The 14,819-nt window shown below is 44.5% G+C and overlaps 1 long non-coding RNA gene across 1 annotated transcript; it reads right to left on the bottom strand.

Annotated features, from left to right (window-relative positions):
* Positions 1-2,101: 2,101 nt before the first annotated feature.
* LOC112920472 (uncharacterized) lies at positions 2,102-14,473 on the bottom strand. Its single transcript, XR_003235074.2, has 3 exons — positions 13,705-14,473; positions 6,370-6,692; positions 2,102-5,899 (listed from the first exon to the last, which is right to left on the bottom strand). It is a non-coding gene; the product is annotated as an uncharacterized lncRNA (long non-coding RNA).
* Between the last annotated feature and the right edge of the window lie 346 nt (positions 14,474-14,819).

The raw sequence follows: 14,819 nt of genomic DNA, 5'->3' as shown, positions 1-14,819 counted from the left end.
CTCTACTGTCCTCAAGGTGTTGGTGTTGGCCTCGGGAAGCTCGCCTCATGGTTCGAAGACACTTGAGCAGTCCTGGTTTCACATCACAGGGCAGGGCCATCAATCTGTGCCGCTGCCCGGGACCCTGTGCTCAGAGGGGCCCCACACTTGTGTTATGCTTTGCTGTCACCATCTTGAAAATCTTACTAATTTGATCCTTGAACTCGGATTTTGTGGGTGAAGCTCTGTAGGGCAGTGGAGCATGCCGAAGAACAGAGGAGATAGACACAGTATGCATGTCCACCCTTCCCTGCTGCCCAATTCACGTGCAGTGTCTGTGATGCCCATGAGCAGAAAATCCCAGTGGACTCACATGCATGGGTGTCCAGCGAGACCCAAAACCAGTGCCAGGTGAACATGATAAGCCTGTGCTGAGTAAGTGAGAGCACTAATGATCCCTGGAGGCCAGGCTTTCTGTGCAAACCAGAACTTGCTTTGAACACAGAAGGAAGACAGCAGAGTTCAAAGACAACACGAAAGACCAAGGAAATGTATGCAATCCCTTCTGATTTGTGTTACTTCCCTGGCCAACCACTTTTCAAAATGGTGCCCTAGAAAAGAAGACAGAATGATTGGCTAATACACCTTTGCAGGCTATCCCAGAAGAAAACCCAGTAAAACTCCAGCCTGTAACTCCAAAAGCCTCAATTTCTTGCCTTGTTCCTATCCTTTGCCTCCCCCCTCCTCCCTTTCTTTTATCAACAAGCAGCAGGGCAACTACCTGAGTTGTGTGCAATGGTTTATTGCCCTATAAATGTCTGTCCGGAATAGAATATCCTCCTCCTAGAAGCAGTTCCATCCGGCCGCTGGCTAGCTGGCTGGTGCCTCTATTCTTTCCTAAAGCAACAGCTAGAGCAACTGCTCTCCAACATCATTAGTCCTCCAAAGATCAGAAAACAGGAGTCTCTACCCCAAAGCTGGGAGGAAGACTTATTTTTCACTGCATGTCCTTTGTGATATTTAAATGTCTTACCATGTGCCAGATTACCTATAAAAAGAATTCGATATGTATATTTTTTAAAACCACCTCCTCTTACTTGCTTCTGAAAACAGGGCGAAAACACAAATGCAAACCTTTCATAAAAATGAAAGGGAAATATTAGCTTCTGGAATTACCCTAATAAGAAATATCGCAAGTGATCTTGAATTCATCCTGGGAAAAAATACAGCTCTTTTCTTTTTTTCTTTTTTCTTCTTTTCTGAGATTTATTTATGTATTTTTTAGAGAGAAAGATAGAGAGACCAAGCATGAGTTGGAGGGGCAGAGAGAGAGAAAGAATCTCAAGCAGACTCCCCCACTGAGAGTGGAGCCTGACACAGGGCTCTTATCTCAGAACCCTGAGATAATGACCTAAGCTGAAACCTAAGAGTCAGACACTTAACAGACTGTGCCACCCTGGGGCCCCACAGCTCTTTTCAAAGAGTGACATTAAAATGTCCAAGTCTGGTCACCAGTTGTCTGAGAGTTTCTTTGAGAATACTGGCAAACAACCTGCCCCACCTGGACTGCTGTGAACATGAGCACTGCAGAGTTCACTCTGTCCAGACCGTTGTCACACGACCAGTCCCCAGGCCGGACCTCATGCCTGACTGGCCTTCCTGACTGCCTGACCCCCTCCTTTCTCAGCACAAGAGAGGAAGTGGGTCACACGGGGAGCACATGCTGGCAGTGGGGGGCAGTGCTGGAATAGTTTCTCCTTCCTTCTTCCATTGTACGTTGTGCTTCAGCAATACTCCAAACCAGCTCGTGCATGAACTTGCTGGAGACCTAAGACTGGAACCAGAGGAGAGCTGAAGATGCATTAGTTCCCCCCAGGACCGCAGCACACCCAGAGACACGAACAGGTGCACCTAGGAGCCAAAGCTAGAGCCCGGGGAGCCATAACCATTGCCAAGTTCTCTTCCAACACGTTTCCTAACTTCCCAGAGTCGCCCTTCATGTACTTGCCCGAGACCAATTTTTGTCCAGAAACAAGAAGACAACTCTTCTGTTTCTATTTCCACACAGTGGTTCACATAACATTCAAGGACAGAACACAACTTTAAGAATCAACCTCCCTCATTAAAGCAAACTTTTTATTTCTTAGGTAAGATTGAAGATTGTCACAGAAGCAGTGTTGTCTGCATCAGGGATTCTCAACCTCAGCGCTGCTGCTGACATTTTAAGCAGGATAATCCTTGGGTATGGGGACTGCCCTGTGCTCTGCAGGATGTGTAGCGGCTTCTCTGGTCACCACTCACTACATGCCAAAGCACTCTATCCCCTCAGCTTTTGACATCTAAAAAGGATCTCCCAACATTGCCAGATGTCCCCTATGAGGCAGAGTTGCCTATATTAAGAACCACAGTTCTCGGGACCTGGGTGGCTCAGCGGTTGAGCACCTACCTTCAGCCCAGGACCTGATCCTGGAGTCCCAGGATCGAGTTCCACATCAGGCTCCCTGCATGGAGCCTGCTTCCCCCTCTGCCTGTGTCTCTGCCTCTCCCTCTCTCTCTGTGTCTCTCATGAATAAATAAATAAAATCTTTAAAAATAAAAAAGAACCACAAATCTAGAGGAAACTACAATATTGGTTATGATTGGAAAACACCAATAAATAAGAATATTCACACTTACTCTGGCTTTGTAACCAAATATTATGAGAGACTGAGAGAGCCTGAAGCATTGTCCACTCTGGCTTAATGGTTTCACATGATCTGCCACACATGATCTGCCCACCACAGTGGCCAGAGCCCAGAAAAGCATGCAAGGTGACAGCTGGAACATGTGTTCCTTCAGCCTGATGTCCTGTGCCTGGAGTAGATGGAGAAGCCACCGTGAGCCTCCTTCACAGCCCAGCCCTTTTGCCCAGTGGCTCTTAGCTTCTGTCTCTATAGTCAAAACTGGGCTGAGATTCATGTGATTTGGAATAGGTGCCTTTATGTCTGTGTCTATGTGTATGTCTGTGTTTTTGTTTTATCATTTTTTTCTAAAGCCAACATAAAAACAATACATACATACTATTATAAAAACCAGAACATCCAGAGTGAACATACATTTACTGTGAATGAAAAGCCTCCTCCCTCTTGCTCCTTTACCCTTGGGGGACATTCACTTATCATTTGTTGTGATTCTTTTGTTGTTGTTGTTGTTGTTGTTGTTGTTGTTGTTGTTGTTGTGATTCTTTGGACCCTTTTCCTTATATTTACATAGATAAGGAAGTAATTACAATTCTGGGTTTTTAAGATGTAATTCTAGGCTTATTTATCTATGACTTATTTTTGAAGTATTCCTTGTCAGTACGTGTGATTCATTCTTTTTTGTTTTTAAACTTAAATCAATTTTTTTTAAGATTTATTTATTTGAAAGAGAGAGAGAGTGCACTGCGGGTTAGTGTGCCTTGGGGGAAGGGCAGAGGGAGAGGGAGAGAGAATCACGAGAAGACTCTATGCTGAGCACAGAGTCTACCACCAAGCTTCATCTCATGACCCTAAGATCATGGCCTGAGCCAAAACCAAGAGCCAGAGACTCAACCGACTGTACCACTCAGGTGCTCCTAAATTTGTATCAACTTCATTGAAAATATCAACTCCACTGAAATATAATTAACGTACAACAAAATGCTCCTATGTGACAAATGTGTACCTGTGTAATTGCCCTCACGATCAAAGTAAAGGAGTTTTCAGTCCCTCCAGAAATGTTCACTTAAGACCCCTTACCAGCCAACACTCTCCATACTTAGCTCCTGACCTGATTCCTGTCACTATAAATTAGATTTGTCTTTTCAAGAGTTTGTTATTAACAAAATCATGCTGTATGTACTCTTTTTGTGCCTGGCTTCTTTCTCTTAATATAACATGTTTGCAATTCATCCCTAGTGGTTGCCTATATCAGCAGTACATTCCTTTTTATTGCAAATTAGTGACCCATCGTATGGCTATGTCCCAACTTGTTTATCCACTCACCTATTGATGGGCAACTGGGTTGTCTCCAGTGTGGTGCTACTATGCATAGTTCTATTACAAACACTAGTGGTCAAGTCTCTGTATGGACATGCTTTCACTTCTCTTGGAGAGGACAGATTCCTCAGAGAGCAAATGCTAGGGCTTTTGGTAAGTGTATGTTTAACCTTATAGAAAATGCCAAACTATTTCCAAAGGTGGTTATATCAATTGATATTCCCACTGGCGGTGTACAAATGGGAGTTCCATTTGCTCTATGGCCCAAAAGTTCCTGTTAACTTTCTGAGTTTCGGTATCCTTGTCCATAATAGGGAGATGGTTATAGTATCCTCTTCCATCAGGATCTGGGGAAGGATCAAATATAATATTATGCTGAGCCCAGTACCTGGAAAATAGTAAAGCTCAATATCTACTTCTGTGGATTACAGATGTCACCATGACATGTGTGTCTTATACACTTGCTGCTAGCTCTTCAATTATTTTTATATTTTCTTCATTTTTTTCACCATCAAACTTCTTGAAAAAGTTTTCAATACCTTCTGTCTTTTCCTGCTAATTCATCAACCCCTGGCCATACGACTGCTAACCCCACTGATGCTCTGAGAATTCTCTCAGTGTCCCCCAGAACTTCTTTGTGGATGATTCCTAAACCTACAACTTGGTTTCAAAAAAGCTCTCCTGAGTCCCGGCCCTGATTTCTAGTGTCGGCTGAACATGAGCCTGTTCATGGCCTGCAACATCCCTTCTCCATCTCTGTTCAACAAAGGCTTTTCCAGACTTCCACATGATCCTCAAGTGCCACCTTCTTATAAGTCTTCCTCCATTTCTTAATTCCCAGCTTTGCAGAGCACTTTAGATTTCTATTATTAGTATGGCAAAACAAGTATATAAATATTTAATGTATAAAATTTGAGCCATAGCTCAGACTGGAAAGAAAGAATACTGCAATTGGATCTCAAATATGTCGTTTTCTTTCATGGGACACAAGGCAGGTTATTTGATTTTGCTTTCCTCCCCTGAAAAGTGGGGGAAAACAGAACTCCTGCCTTATAGAATTGTTGTGAGGATTAAATGAGGTACTATGTATAGTCCTCAGAACCATGCCTGACCCATACTGAGTGCTCCATAAAAGTTAATTCCTCATTGCAGTAGGGAGAGCACCCCAGATCCACAGACCAGAGTTTCTCAGTGGTGGTTCTGTCTCCATGTGTACAGGGAGGAGCAGACAAGCCACAGGTGGGTCATTTCATACTGAGAATGGTTTTGTAATCAGGAGGAGTCTGTCATCAGCTGAACAAGAAATATCTATCTCTGCATCTACCTAATTTTGGAGGAGAAAGAGTTCAGTAATCATTTATAAAACAAAATGTAATTCGGAGGGCCTGTGTCTGGACTAGTCACAGGTAAACTAAGAGGTCATTCATGATTCTTGGGGGGGGGGGGGGGGGGGAGAGGTGTCACAAGAACAAGTGAGCAGCTGGCCTTGTCTAAGTCATGGGGGAGGGCTGTTCTTTGCAATAAGCTGTTTCCCAGAACACAAAAGGGTAGGAGATTTGGAGAACAAAAGTTTAGGGGATTAGCCTCCACTGTTTTCTGGAATCACCCTTAGGGCTCAGGTAAAGTTCAACATTGCCAGTGTCTCCTCTTCTTCAACACAATCATGAGATTGTGGTGGAACAAATATGTTTGGAAATGAGGCAATGAAGATGTCCAGATCTGCACCACTGTTAGTCCAGATTTGATCACCACATGTAAAGTTGTCAGCTCAGATTTGGCCACTGTGCACAAATTCAGCTGGAGGCAGAGCTGTTCTCAGGGCTGCTGGATCATGATATACGGATCGAATCATTTGTTAAGTCAATGGCTGCAGAGTAGCATTTCCAGACATATCTCCGAGACATTGTGCGTTTGCCAGGCAGCTGAAATAAAGCAAGTATCTCAATAAGTGAATATTGCAATAGAGAGAGTCAAATGAAATTTTCTTCTTCAGCGCATCTAAAGGTTATGTTTATACTATACTGTAGTCTATTAAGTATGCAATAGCATTATGTCTAAAAAAGTCATATCTTAATTTTAAAAATACTTTATTGCTAAAAAATGTTAACCATCAACTCAGCTTTTAAAGAGTCATAATCACTGGCCACAGATCACCATAACAAATATAATAATAATGAAAAAGTTTGAGCTATTGTGAGAATGACCAAATGTGACACAGAGATACAAAGTAAGCAAATGTGTTGGGGAAATGGCACCAATAGGCTTGATTGATGAAAGGTTGCCACTGACCTTCAATTTGTAAAAAAAAAAAATTGCAATATCAGCAAACACAATAAAACAACCTGTGCAACTCTGGGCAGGATGCATGACCAACACTTGAGATGCCATTTACCTGTTCTGAGAGTCTTGTGAAAGCAGTCTCCTGTGTGGTGTCATCGGCTTCTGGGGACTTTGGTGGAACCTTGGTTTAAGGTCTCCCACTAGAAGGGATGTCCATTCAGAGTAAGGCTTATAAATGTTTTAATTGTGAAATATAAACCCAGGGTTGTACTCCATGTAGTTTTGCAGCAATATGGTGATTCCAAGAGCTATGTAAGATCCGTCCCTCCTGGTCCAAGATTGGTGTTCAGTGGTATTTTTCTAGAAAACTAGGTCTCATATCTGAAGATCGGGTAAAAGTTGCCATGGAACTTCTGGGGGAAAAGCAGATGTTGCCTGTTGGTAATAAGTATGAGAGTATTTAATAAGACCTTGGCAGTATTTAAAGACATTGGGTTATATCAGATTAGTATCTTCTAAGGTCCAGGAGGAGGACAGGATCTTCATTGGACTGATAATTATTTCAGAAGGAGATAATTAATGTTAACTGGAGGGGGAAGAGGAAAGAATCATCAGGGCTAAAGACAAAACTTTGGCCCAAAGGGAAGGATAACTTCCTCAGTGAGCTTCACAAATTCAAGTTTTAGAGCACCATCAACCTATTCTACTTTCCAGAGGATTGAAGATGATAATGACAGTGCAATTTTTGGAGAGAGGAAATACTCATTGAATGTTCCACATAACCTCAGCAATGAAATGAGTTCCTCTATCACTGGAGAGGACCAAAGGCATCCCCCAAGTGACAAAAATTATTTGTAGTAGAAGCTATAATGGTAGCAGTAGCCTTTTGAAAAGAAAAATACAAAAAAAGAAAGAAAAGAAAGAAAAGAAAAGAAAAGAAAAGAAAAAACCCACTTCTAATTATCTTAAAAACATAAGGCTAAGGTTACAACACATTCATACTCACAAAACTTTGGGAATTGGATACAACTCATTTGTCAATGAAGACAGGAACATAGGAAACTGGCTCTTATCCTTGTCCTACATTTACATTTTCACCAGGATTGTGTTTCTAACCCATGGGGCAATTTGACATTACCTGCTCAATATGAAGGCTACAGAAGCTACCTCATCAATATGGAGGAGGCCTTTAAGATTACCTTTGCCATGATGTGCAATGTTATGGAGGTTGTGGACTAAAGTTCAGGTAAGGGATAGAGATGAGACCAAGAGACCACCTGGGCATCTCCAAAGCTCATCTGAGTGGATCAAATATCCAACATGTTCCCAATTCGTGTTATCAGACTGAGGTATTAGCAGTCAATGTGCCCTAAGCTCCTTAAGTAGAGTTTCCAATTCTAAAGAAGGTTTGAGCAATGGGAAGTATGCAGGTAATCAAGGAAGTTTTTCTTGGGAAGCAGCTGTTATAATAAATTTGTCACACAAGGAGTTTCCTTTCATTTTGAGGATGTGGCTGCTATTGTGAACTTCAATTTTGAGAATATTTAGTTCTTGGGTAAAGCTTCCAATAGGCCAGTGATTTGGGTCCCAGTTTTGGTAGGTGACCCACTTTATTTCCATAACAGAATACAATCATGGTGTTATGCACCAAAAGCACATTGGATATAAGCATATAGGGTGAAGATCCCAAAGCATGTTCCAAAAGCACATTGGCTATAAGCATATAGGGTGAAGATCCCAAAGCATGTTCTTCTTTTTTGTTTATAGAAGGGGAAAAGGACAATGAGTCCAAAACAAGGAATCCAAAAGTGGAAGAAGACAGAGAGGATGTGAAGCTTTGAAATGCAGTTATGGAAGGAAAGTAACTAAAGGCTTTGGGAATGGTCTCCTTGGCCATGGAACATAAGGGAAAGACTATAGTGGAAAAATTAGGGGTCCAGTTTCTGCAACAGTCAACTAATTCTGGAAACCCTTGGAGTCACCTTTTGGTCTCAGGGAGGAGGAAAGTGAAAGTAGTATGCCCTAAAATAATGCACTTGAGGACTGCATTATTGCATTCTGTTTTCAGAGAGCTTACAGCCTTTTTGAGCAAAAGCTTGGAATAAATAATGGGTGGTGATAAGTGAGTTGTCAAAATCAGGTGAGCAGGAAAAAAATGTCATCTACATACTGGATAAGGAAAGAACTGCACGGGAGGGTTAAATCTCTCAGGTCTGTATTTAGGGCCTTAGCTGAGTAGGTAGGGACCTCAGTAACTCCTAAGACAGGATGGACCATGTGTATTGTTGACTTTTCTGTATGAAGTCAAAAGATATTATGTGTCAGGGTTGAAAAATATACCCGAAAAAGCAGAACATAAGCTGATAACTATGAAGCAAGTGGTGTTGGGTGGAGAGAGGCTAGAATGGCTGAGGTCTTTCAGAACAAAAAGAAATCTGAGAGTGATTATTTTGCTGATTGGCCTCAAGCCTTGGACTAGATGGTATCCCATTTGGCTTCTTTGAAGGGAAGATGGAGGTATTACAGGAACTGGATGTAGGAACTATGACTCCCTTGTTAAGGAAGTCTGGAATTATAGGCTGGAGACCTTAAAGGATTCTTGTTTTGGAAGGTATTATGGTAGAGGGTATTATGCTGAGAGTGGTACAGAAAGTTCTTTTCTACTCGGAGAAACTTCCTAGATTTGGTCTATGTCAGTGGAGTGAGCAGCCCTAAGAAAGTCAAGTACCTGAGTTGGTACCTGAGGGTTTAAATAGGGTTCAGGATTTTGACAGAAGAAACAAAAATCTGATGGTCAATGAGTCATGAAAAGGAAAAGGTGTGAGCAGGGAGCTGGGGACCTCGACAGTGAGGTTGTCTCAGGAGCCCCGAATATTGATACTCCAGTTGGAAACCTTTGAAGAAGGTTTACTGAGTAGTGAAGCTAAGCAGAAAGCTGTGCTGGGTAGGGAGGGATCCCAGTGAGACAGGAAGAGGTTCAGAGAAAGGAAATCATGTGGATACTTATCGAGTCCCTCCACAGTATGGCTTTTGGAAAGGGAGGGTGGTGGGAAATAAGAGGTGTTAATGGTAGGATGTGTTGTACTTGGACCCCTAGGAAGGGGGGTGGGGTGCCCATTCATAGGAATGACTGTCTCCTTTTGCATGTTAGTGTAGCCACAAGGGGACGGTCCCTCAGAGAAAATCTTCAGGGAGATGGAATTTGGATTCTTGTTCCCTTTTACATTTTAAAGCCAGGCAATCCCCAGTCCAATATCCTTCTTGTTAGCGTTATCTACAAATATCTATGGGGAGTTTTGGAGGAAGCAGAGTGCCCTGACTTGCTTCTCCTAATTGGTTAAGTTGTAAGGGCTTCGGTTTGCACTGTGTCAATTTGACCTTTTCTACAATGGTCTCTTCATGGTGTTGTGTGAGTGTACATTTTCAGAGAGAGGAGTATTTTGTTTATTTACAGTGCGTTTTTGGATACTATCTCTAATTTCTGGTCGTAAGCCATTTACAAAATTAGTAACAAAGAGTGGTTAGTTGTCAAGAGCAAGAATGAAGTAGTTCTTCCCAGCATTTTCAAATCTATGTCTGTAGAGGTGGGTTCATCTCTTTGTCTTCTGCAGTCTTGGATCTTTGGCAGACTTTGAGAAAAAACAGTCGGAATGGATTCTAGAGTTCCTCCCCAGTGGGTTTGGCCTATAAACCTGGAGGGTGTTCTGAATCTTTCTGAAAGTCCTCATGAAGACTATTTGGCTTTTACAAATCATATAATGGCATCTTTAGGACCACCAGCAGCTGCACAGGTTGTTATAAATCAGGAATCACAGGTGAATATCCGCTGGGGACCAGTCTGAATTGATTGTAAACTCTTCCCTACTCTTGTTGTCTAGAAATTCTTTACCAGTAGCATATAAATCTGAGTAAGTCCTTATTCAGTCTCGAGCTTTCCATCACAGGTAGGAAGCAACAATAGTACAAGTTATGATGGGGAGCTGGGAAGCAGGGAAGACTAGTGGGGCAAGGAGGGATGATGGGGAGGACTATCGGCCAAAGGAGGAAAAGGGAATCTGCAGACAATAGTGGGTGCAGGGAGGCGCAAGAGTGGGGCATGTGGAGGGTGCTGGGTGAGGAAAGCGTTGTGAGGTTTTATGAGGAAAAAGGAGGAGCAGAGAGCTGCTCATGAGAGAGACATTGAGAGAGACATTCTTAAGAACAGTATGAGATAGACTGGAGACATTGCCTCATTTGTCAGCCTCTTTGTAAAGCAAAATGAGCTGACCATGGTGGAGGAGAGATCTTGAAGCCTGAGGTTTGGGGATGCCTCTTAGACGGACAAGTTTTGGGGAGAGTCTAGGGGCCCCAAAGGGACCATTGCAGTTCTAAGTTGTTCTCAGTAAAACCCTGACAGTTTTTGAGATAGGAACGGGATTGTTGCCATAGTGGTAAAGCATACAATCAGAGGGGATTTTCAGAAAGGGCTGAGAAGTAGATTCAGAGTTTCCATACTACTTCTGTTGAACAGAAGCCAGCAAATGGACAAAACCAAAAGAGTACTCCAACTGAGAATCAAACTTAAGTCTTTACCATGCTACCACAGATGAATGCCTGGAGCAGAGGACCAGGAGCTGGGATCATGTGGGATCCCTGGAAGGCTAGGCGAGAGAGGAACATGACAGACTGGAGGGACTTCAGCAACTGGGTGGAGAAGCCCAGGTCCAGATGGGCTTCCAGCCCCATCCAATCACAGTACCAGATTGTCAAAGACAAAACACAAGCAGGTAAGGGCACTGATTTTATTCAGGCTGTTTCGGTAGGGAAATCACCCCAGATCCAAAGACCAGAGTGTCTCACCAGTGGTTTTGTCTAGACATTCTAGGGAGGAGTAGATAAGCCACAGGTGGGTCATTTTACAGTGGGGTGATTTTGTAATCAGAGTCTGTCAGCTGAACGATATGTCTACCTCTGTGTCTAGCAAGTTGTGGGGGACAAACAAGTCAGCTAATCAGTTATGAGATGAAGACAGGAATTTGGAGGGTCTGAGTCTGGCCTTGTCACAGGCAAACAAGGGAGTCATCCATGAGTCTTGTGGGGTCACAGGAAAGATTGGACAGTGGGTGTCTTAGTCTGCTAGGGCTGCCATGACAGATACCGCAGGCTAGGTGTCTTAAATGACAGAAATTAATGATCTCACAGTTCTGGAGGCTGAAAGTCTGAGATCAAGGTGTTGCCAAAGTTAGTTCCTTCTGAGGCCTCTCTCCCTGGCATGTAGATGACTACCTTCTCCCGTTCCTCTCATGATTGCCACTCTGTTTATGTCTGTGTCCTGGCCTGTTCTTATAAGGACACCAGTCGTAGTAGATTAGGGCCCCATTCATATGACCTCATTTTAAATTAATCACCTCTTTGGGATGCCTGGGTGGCTCAGTGATTGAGCATCTGCCTTCAGTTCAAGGTATGATCCCAGAGTCCCGGGATCGAGTCCCACATCAGTCTTCTTACAGGGAACCTGCTTCTCCTCCCTCTGCCTGTGTCTCTGCCTCTCTCTGTGTGTCTCTCATGGATAAATAAATAAAATCTTAAAAAAAAAAATTACTCACCTTTTTAAAACCCTATCTCCAAATGCAGTCACTCTCTAAGGGACTGAAGATTAGGAACTCAAGACTTCAACATGAATTTCAAGGGGATACATTCAATTCACAACAGTGGGTCTTAACTAAGCCATGTGGGGGAGAATGGTTCTCTGTAGTAGATCGTTTCCCAGAACACAGGAGGGTGGGAGATTTCAGTCACAAAGTTTGGGGAGGTTAAGCTTCTCTGTTCTTCAAGGAGTGCAAGACTCAGGTGACATTCAACTCTATCAGGAAGGAGCCCCTTCCTTTGCTCTGCCCCACTAAAGCATCCACGGGCTGGCAGAGGAAGTGGGTGTAGAAATGGAAAGAGGCAGCCAACAGAATTCAGAGAAAGGAAACTGCATCAGTGGGGCTGGAAGTGGGGGACAATGTGGTACAAGGGTGACAAAGGCGGGAAATGAGACAGACGAGCAGAGCAGCGGGAGGGTTGACTCTAAAAGAGAAGATTTTCAGTCATCATCATGAGATGTGGAACCTGGGAGGGCAAGGGGATTTTTCCCCCATAAGTCTTCACTGTGATGTTCTATGTAATACCCAATCCTTCACTGCTTCAGAGCCCCCTCAAGAATTTTTTAGTAAATGTATTTATTACTCCTCAACAGCAATAGAGCCGATCTGTGTTCCTTTGTGTTTATCCCCTGCTGAGAAAGGTCTAGAAGGGGAAGGGAGCAGGAAGGCTCTACTCATTGTGTGTGTGGGTGGGGATCTCTCACCTACTGGCTATGTGGGCAGGTGTCTCATCTCCTTTCTAGACTGGGAACATTTTAAACACAAGGACATTTGCTTCATCCTTTTGTAAAAGCAGAGGTGATCGTTAGTTCCCTTTGAAAATTCTAGAAATTGGTCACTTATGAGTCAATCTAAACCTTTTTTCTGCACTTAATTACGATTTCAATCTGTACCACCCTTTGGGGGCATGGACATTTCTCCACAGTGTCCTAAGCAGATCTGAACTCTTCTGGATTTCTGACCAGTGGCACTGGGAAGGAGAAAGGCGAAGGCTTGCTTTCCCCTCTTCTGGAGATGGGGAAGTAATGGAGAGGGGAGAGGCGAGAAGGGAGACACTCTCTGGTGCATCTCAGGCCCTGGCCAGCAGGGAAGGGCGTCACCCTAGGAGATCAGCAGGATGAGGCTCCAGATCCTGGGCCCAACCTCCTTAGCATAGGCCTTCCCAAAGCAATGCTCTTGGATGATCTGAATGTAGCCCCATGTTTGGAAATCTGTTCAGAAATAAGACGAGTACCAAGAAGAGAGACCTGGGGGGTGACAAAGCCATCTTCCCACACTGGCCTCCTCCCTCAGACGCCCACTGGTGATTAGCCCTCTGGGTACCCCACTTCCTGCTGCCTCCCCACACTCTAGGGGCCAATGGACATGACAGCAAAGCAGAGGCCTGGAAACCACAAGAGAGAAAGGCCAGACCCAGCATCTGAGTGTGTTTTCTTTTCGGGAGATGCTGCAAAAGTGAGCGGTAATGACTTGCAGTAACCTCTGCCAACCCCAGGATTCAACAAACGCCCTTCCAAAGGGGGGCCGCTGGCGGCTGCGGCGTGAGGCAGAGCTGCTGGACTGCACAGAGCAGTTTTTATAGCTCTGTTTGGCCTGACAGTTCTCCAACATAGACAAGCTAGGGGACGGATGGTTTTAAGATCCATTTGTGTACCATTAAATCAAACTGCCTGTCTTTCTAAGGGTTTCTGAATTTCCAAACTTTTTAAGCCATAATAGAAAAAAAATCCCAGAAAAATAAATGCAGTTAGAACATAAGGTTTTTCTTGTGCCAATGTCCTCATATCCTCCCCCTGAAAATGACTCCCCTGGGTACTCACCCTCCACCAAAACATCGTGTTGTCTTATAAAATAAAAGTGCAGCCAGTAGAGCAAGCAGATGGAGCAGAAAAAATGAAATGCGGCATTTCTTTGACAGTGGCCACTCCACAGCCACCGGAGGAAATATCGTGTCCCACTGAGAACCTAGGTCAACGGTGCTCCGAAATCACTCCAACGAAAGCACCTATGGCACTCGCTCCTGTCCAAAACTGTTTTCATTCAGAGTCAGCTAACGTGATGTGCTGGGTCAGCAAATATGACCGTGAAACCAGGACCTGGTTGCAAAACACACTTTCTCCTGTTCGTTTCAGTGTTTGCAGCGTGGCATTTACACCGGCCCTGGCATCGCTCTGCGGCGCAGAACCATGCTCCCTAAAGCGTGCAACGCAGTCCAGCTGCAGAAGTCGCCTGCACGGGCAGGTGGTTTGCAGGCAGCTACCCAGCATCAGGGAAGCATCCTGTCTGCCACTTCCTGCCCCAGCCCAGCTGCCCCAGAGATGCCGAGGCATCTCTGAACAGCCACCCCCGCCACAGGCAGGGCCCGCGCTCCTGCTGATGAGAGCCGGGGACATGCTCAAGACGGTCAAGACGCGGCCCAGTTCCTGAGAGTGGTGGGGTGAAATCCACCGCGCTTGCAACAGATCCGTGGATTCTGGGCTTCATCTCATTTAAGAAAGACATTGTGTATATTGTTCAAAGTAAATAAAATAATGAGATGAGAAAGAGGAAGAGTCATGGTTTAATTCTCTGAAGAGAGCGGCTCTCTGTGTCTGGAAAGGGCTTAGTTTGTACTTGCTCAGCAGACAGAAGAGCCCCTTCTCTGCGGATGGCCCAGCCACGTGAACCCGCTGGCAGCTGCACAGAACCAGAAGCCGGGCGGCGGCGGCGCCCTTGAAACCAGCCCACTCTGTGTGACCAGGGATTTGTCCCCGCAGACTGATCCATATCCAAGAAAAACCTCTCCCCCTGGTCCGAGACAAGCCTCTCGTTCTCAGCACGAGGCGTCACATTTTCCACGTCCCAGAGCTGGACCTGTTGTCCTAAGGACCCCACACCCAGCACCCCCAGTGGAGTTAGGGACCTCTCCATCTCCTGCTGATGGCATGAGGGAAAA

The sequence above is a fragment of the Vulpes vulpes genome, chromosome 12 (assembly GCF_048418805.1).
Source record: "Vulpes vulpes isolate BD-2025 chromosome 12, VulVul3, whole genome shotgun sequence".
Lineage (NCBI taxonomy): Eukaryota > Metazoa > Chordata > Mammalia > Carnivora > Canidae > Vulpes > Vulpes vulpes.
This window is presented reverse-complemented; position numbering and strand designations above follow the sequence as displayed.